The 6,218-nt window shown below is 59.8% G+C and overlaps 1 long non-coding RNA gene across 1 annotated transcript; it reads left to right on the top strand.

The window, feature by feature from the left end:
• The first annotated feature begins 2,074 nt into the window (after positions 1-2,074).
• LOC137220208 (uncharacterized) lies at positions 2,075-5,521 on the top strand. The gene is made up of 2 exons (XR_010941555.1): positions 2,075-2,717; positions 4,152-5,521. It is a non-coding gene; the product is annotated as an uncharacterized lncRNA (long non-coding RNA).
• The last annotated feature ends 697 nt before the right edge of the window (positions 5,522-6,218 follow it).

Raw genomic sequence — 6,218 nt, 5'->3', positions numbered from 1 at the left:
GGGAAGCCTGGGCATTTATTTTTTTTATTTTATTCTTTTTGTGGTACGTGGGCCTCTCACTGTTGTGGCCTCTCCCGTTGCGGAGCACAGGCTCGGGACGCGCAGGCTCAGTGGCCATGGCTCACGGGCCTAGCCACTCCGCGGCGTGTGGGATCTTCCCGGACCGGGGCACGAACCCGTGTTCCCTGCATCGGCAGGCGGACTCTCAACCACTGCGCCACCAGGGAAGCCCCCTGGGCATTTAGTTTTAAAATATTTCAGGATACTTTCAAATGACATGGCTAGTGTCTTGTGGGTAAACAGGTGCAGGAATCCAGGGGCACTGGTGGGTGACCCTAACTTTGTCTTCCTGAGCTCTACCAGCAGGAAGTCATTACCGCTGCAGGTTTTCCAAGGCAAGAATCCAAGCCTCCAAGCCCGACCCACATACACTGGGTGCAGTCACCTGTCCACAGGAGATGACAGGTGCGTGAGGTCCTTTGGACGGCGCTGCACAATGGTGAGGGTATCATTGCGGGGGCCCCAATCATCTTTTAAAACCAGACAACAGGGCTTCCCTGGTGGCGCAGTGGTTGAGAGTCCGCCTGCCGATGCAGGGAACACGGGTTCGTGCCCCGGTCCAGGAAGATCCCACATGCCGCGGAGCGGCTGGGCCCGTGAGCCATGGCCGCTGAGCCTGCACGTCCGGAGCCTGTGCTCCGCAACGGGAGAGGCCACAGCAGTGAGAGGCCCGCGTACCGCAAAACAAACAAACAAACAGAAAAAAAAAAAAAAAAAAAAAAACAGACGACAGCCAGCCTCTCACACTACAAGATGGACCAGCGAGTTTCACTTAGGTATTTAGAAGTAAAACTTCATCTCAGAGGTCCCTCAGTTGACAGCTTGGGGAGAGGGAAAACGTGTGTATGCCCTTCATCATGGAAAAATACGAAACCACTACTGGGGGAAAAAAAAGTACATCTGTGTACTGTCTAAAATGCTTCTCCGATCACATCACTCCTCTGATCAAAACCCCTCACTGGGGACTTCCCTGGCGATCCAGCGGTTAAGACACCGCGCTTCTAATGCAGAGGGCGAGGGTTCGATCCCTGGTCAGGGCACTGTGATCCCACATGCAGCGTGGCCGCAGCCAGAAAAAAACCCCCAAAAACCTCAATGGCGCCCCATCGCCGGTGCAATGATGTGCATACTCTCCCGACTAGCATCCAAGGCCCTCTCCATCTCCAGCCACGAGTCCTCTTGCATCTGCCTCAGGCAGCCTGGACCCCTCGCCCTTTGGGGGACTGAAGTCACCTGAACTGGAGCAGGGGCCCCAGTCAAAGGGCAGGTAAGGTTTTTTGTTTTTTTTTTTAATTAATTGATTTTTGGCTGCGTTGGGTCCTCGTTGCTGCGCAGGGGCTTTCTCTAGCTGTGGCGAGCGGGGGCTACCCTTCGTTGCTGTGCAGGGGCTTCTCATGTTGCCAAGAAGGGCTCTAGGCGCGCGGACTCAGTAGTTGTGGTGCGCGGGCTCTAGAGCGCAGGCTCAGTAGTTCTGGCACACGGGCTTAGTTGCTCCGCTGCATGTGGGAATCATGCCGGACCAGGGCTCGAACTCATGTCCCCTGCATTGGCAGGCCTATTCTTAACCACTGCGCCACCAGGGAAGCCCCCAAGGGCAGGTAAGTTTCAGTCACCAGCACCTGCGATGCTCTCCCCACAGCTGTCTGCCACCCCTCCCCCGGCCACATTCTGTCCCGCCTTCGAACCTCCCCGCACCTGGTTCTCATCACAGCATCTCTCCCTCTCTGGTGGTTGCGCACCTCAAGTCTGCACCACCCTCCGGTTACGCACTTTTCCGACAGGTCTGCGGTGTTACCCTAAGATAAAAACGGAACGAAGTCTCTGGCCAGCGCTTCAAGCTCTCAGCCCGGCACACAGGCCACCGGGGAAGTGGGTCGAGCTGGCCAGAGGGACTCGACGCTCGCGGCTTTCCCTCCCTTGGGCTACAACCTGCCCAGTGACCGGCGGGGCGGGGCTCTTTCATAATCGGCCGCCCAATAGCGGCGCGAGGGGGCCTCGTGTGGGCGGGCAGCGCGAGAGCGCGGGGTAGGGGCGGCAAGGCGGCCGCTGCGGGGAGGTAGACCCTTCTAGGCAGCCGGTGCCTGGGTTGGGGGCGCCGCTCGGGGTAGCGCGTCTGCTTTGAGGTTCTCGGAGTCCGCGGTGCGGGGCTGGGCACCGTCGGGCGTCCGCAGCGACTGCACGCTGCGCGGAAAGGCGTGTGGCGTGGGACGCACGCGCCGAGGAGCCCGAGCGCAGCGGCGGGAGTTCGCGGGACCTCTCCGCCCCCGGGTGGGCGGGGCTCCCGCGGGCTGTCCAGTTCCGAGCCGGCTCTTCTGCACTGCGGCCCGAGGTCAGAGGCGCCCGACCTTTGGCCCAGCTAACCAGGGTGTTCCCGGCGGCCCTCTCTCCGCCGTCGGTGCCCAGGACGCGAAGTCCCTCCGTGGAACGAAGAGCCCGGGTGTCTCCCCGGGTCCCGGCGCCTCTCGGGAACCTGTGATCCCACCCCGTGCCGAGCCCCTGCCAGGGCCCTGAGGCCGTCCTGAGGGAGCTCCTAACTAAACGGTTGAACGGCTGCGGGTGTAGACGATCCGACCAGCTCCAGCGGGCTGCGCGCAGGACCAGAAGCGGGAGTCCGCCGGGCTCCGGACTCGCTGGAGTGAGGAGAGCTGACATGGGGGGTGAGTCTTCTGCCTCCGCGGTGACCCCCGGGCAGTCCTCATCTGGATTAGCTCTTCTGCACTGCAGGGGACCGCGACAGGTGTCCAGAGTAGGGGCACAGCCCCCAAAAGAGGACCGTGTGGGCGAGCTTTCAAACCGGCTTCACTCCAGAGCCTCTGCCTCTGTTAGCCCACGGCCCTGAACTCAACCCTCTGCCCCTCGGGGTGTAGGGGTCACAGGGTGCCGGCGTGGAGACCCCTCTCCGAGGGACCCGGGGCTAGAAGCACGCAGGGCTCTGGGCCTCCCCAGCCGCTCCGACCCAGCAGACAGGGAGGGGGGCCAGGGGGTGCTGCTTGGTGTCGGTTTTCTTTAGTTCCTGCCCCTGGAGACCTCAAGCCCTGAGCGCATGAAGAGAAAACGAGGGCCTTAAAGCAGGGAGGGGGGCCTGGAAAGGGAGTCCAGTCTCTGGGTTTCAGACTAGGTAACGCACTAAGAGGCGTCAGACTCCTGGAGAATCTCAGGCCCCCCTCCTCTCCCCACGCCCTGCTCGGATTCCCCCGCCCCTACCTCCACCCGGGGGCGGGGCCAGGCGGGCAGTGCCAGCCCGAGGGCGCCATGCCCAGGCACACGGCCTGGGGACCTAAGAGGCCCCTCACCACCCTGGCCAGCCCCGCACAAAGCTGCCTCCTCTGTGGACCTGGAGCCTGGAAACTCTCTCTCCTACCCTCAGACTCTTGAGCATAGCGTGGCCGAAGGAGAACATTCCCAGGGGCCCCTGCTCGGCCTGAACTGAGGCGGCCCTGGTAGGATGTGCCGCCAGCTCCCGGGGTCCTGGCCGTCTCCCTTCTGCATCTGGATCCTCCTCAGTTTCCTGTTCCTGGAAAACCCTCCCCGTCTTTCTAAAGACATGTTGTAGGTGTTAAGCTGTGGCCTGGGCTTTCTACATTAGCCTGTGTTCTTATCCCAATCAAAAGTCAAGTGAGGGGCTTCCCTGGTGGCGCAGTGGTTGAGAGTCCGCCTGCCGATGCAGGGGACGCGGGTTCGTGCCCTGGTCCGGGAAGATCCCACATGCCGCGGAGCGGCTGGGCCCGTGAGCCATGGCCGCTGAGCCTGCGCGTCCAGAGCCTGTGCTCCGCAACGGGAGAGGCCACAACAGTGAGAGGCCCGCATACGGTAAAAAAAAAAAAAAGTCAAGTGAGATCTCCCTAAACACCCCGATTCCTCACCAAGCAGGATGAGGTGTCTGTGATCTGAGGGACGGCTGGTACGGGACCTCTGAGTCCCCCTCCCTGCCCAGGCAGGAGGCAGGACTGGCTGAGAAGTGGGCCTCGGGTCCCTCACGCCCTGTGGTGGGCTCCACCTGGGGGCTTAGCCGCACAGTCCTCGTGCCCCGTGTCCTTGTGGGGGATGGACCTCGCTTCGCCTCTGGATGGGGTAAAAATTGGCATTTACAGGCACCCACCCTGAGCCGCTGGCATCTTGTGAGGAAGATGCAGCCAGCAACTCTGCCCGAGGCCACCGCACACAGGGAAGGAGATGCTCCAGCCAGTGCTGGACCAACTGGACATTGGTGAGTGGACCATGTGCCCTGGGCACCTGCAGGAGATCAGCATGTCTGGAGCCTCCTCTCTGGCCCAGGAGGCTGGATGCATGTGGAAGCAGAGGAACCACAGGATGTGGGCTGTGGCCGGTGCCAGTGGCATCCACATGCTTCCTCTGGCCTGTCTGTCCACTCGGCTTCCCCTGGGGCTGCTGTGTGTCCCGGGTGTGGATCAGGGACAGAAGCCTGAGCTGCCAGCCCTGCCCTGAGACTGTGGACACAGGCCATGCCGGCTGGCTCCTGGCTTTGCCGTCTGACTGTCTGATCCGAGCCTCCTTTGAACTCTGGTCCGTGTCTAGCCCAGCAGGTGGGAGGAATTGGCCGTGATGCTCTGCTTGTTCTTAGACTCCTGAGCAGGGCTTTCCAGGTGGGAGGGGCTCCTGCTTACCTTCTAGCCCATTCTCCAGGTCACCCCATCCCCTGCCTGAGGCCTGGAGAGCCAGGGGTGGGGCCGGCTGGGAGCCAGCAGTTGGTACCGGACCTTTTGAGGCGTTGTCCAGATACCGTCTGCTGCTTGGTGACCTGAGGACATAACACACCCCTAGGCTTAGATCTTTCTTAAAAGGAGAATTTTCTTTTTTTTAGTCAACAACTTGCATAAAACCTGCTTTTTCTTTCTTTCCTTTTCTTTTTTAAAATTTATTTTTACTGATATACAATAGGCAACATTCTATTAGTTTCAGGTGCACAACATAATGACTTGGTACGTGTATGTATTGCGAGTAAATGGAGAATTTTTATACTGTCACTACTGTGTGTCTGCTGTAGATTGGTGCTTTTCTAGTCCAGGGGGCACCAAGGGCGCTTGTTAAACCTGCAGGTTCCTGGGTTCCCATCTGAGGCGGGGCCTGGGAATCTGCATGCTCTACAAGGTACCCCACCCCCACTCTACCGCAGCAGGGTGGGTGGCCAAGCTCTGACGACATGCCCTCTGTCCCCCAGCCCTCATTTCCCCTACCTCACCTCCCCCATCACTCACACACACACACACACACACACACACACACACACACACACACACGGCACGGCCTTCCACGTCGTATGTCTCCCCAGGACTCCAAGCCCCTGTGGGCATTCTCTTGTCACCTCTGAACAGGTGAAGCAGCATAGCGTGAGAGAGAGGGATGGGGATTTCTATATCTTCTCTGGCTTGTTCTCTAGGTCCATACATTTGTCGTTATCGCTCACTGCACATATAGTAAAGCATATGCACTTAAGTGTAAAGTATGCTTCAAAGTCTTGTTTTTGACATACAGAAGTGGACGCAGTTGTATTAGGTCACAGTAGTTTTCTAGACAGAAAAGGGCCCTGTCTGGAGAAGAGGGCTGGGCAGGTGATGTGCCGAGTGCATCCTTACGGTGTTGCTCCCGCCTTGGATGGACCGGGGCACTGGCTTCAGGGTTTCCTGTTTCCTGACAGCTCTGGGGGCGCTCAGGCCCCGAGTCCCTGCTGGTGGCAGTGGCTTTCTGCTGACAGGACAGGAGGTCCAAGTTGAAGTTTGCTACTTACCGGCCCCCAAGTGTCTACAGCAGTTGTAGAACCCTTCCAGCTCCATCCCGAGCACCCAGACTCTGTCCTCATGGTGGGCAATGAGATCATCCATGAGGCCCCGACCTGGACACCGAGTTCCCCACCTACACCAGCCTCAACTGGCTCATCTCTGCCTCCCTGCTTTGAGGATGGCCTGACCTGGACCTCACGGAGCTCCAGGTGCCTCTGGTCACTGACTCACCCGTTGTCTTGGCTGCAGAGGCCGACCAGAGGAGCTCTCAGTGTCCGAGATCTCCAGTGCCTGCTTTGAACCCTCCAGCCAGAGGGTCGAGTGCGGCCCCCGCCATGGCAGATCCACAGCGGAGACCCGGTGCCCAGGATGGGAGCTGCTGTGGCTATGGTCAAGGGCAGGCACCTGTCCGGCTGGGCT

The sequence above is a fragment of the Pseudorca crassidens genome, chromosome 2 (assembly GCF_039906515.1).
Source record: "Pseudorca crassidens isolate mPseCra1 chromosome 2, mPseCra1.hap1, whole genome shotgun sequence".
Taxonomy (NCBI): Eukaryota; Metazoa; Chordata; class Mammalia; order Artiodactyla; family Delphinidae; genus Pseudorca; species Pseudorca crassidens.
The sequence above is the reverse complement of the archived record's forward strand: the minus strand, read 5'-3'. Positions and strand labels throughout refer to the sequence as shown.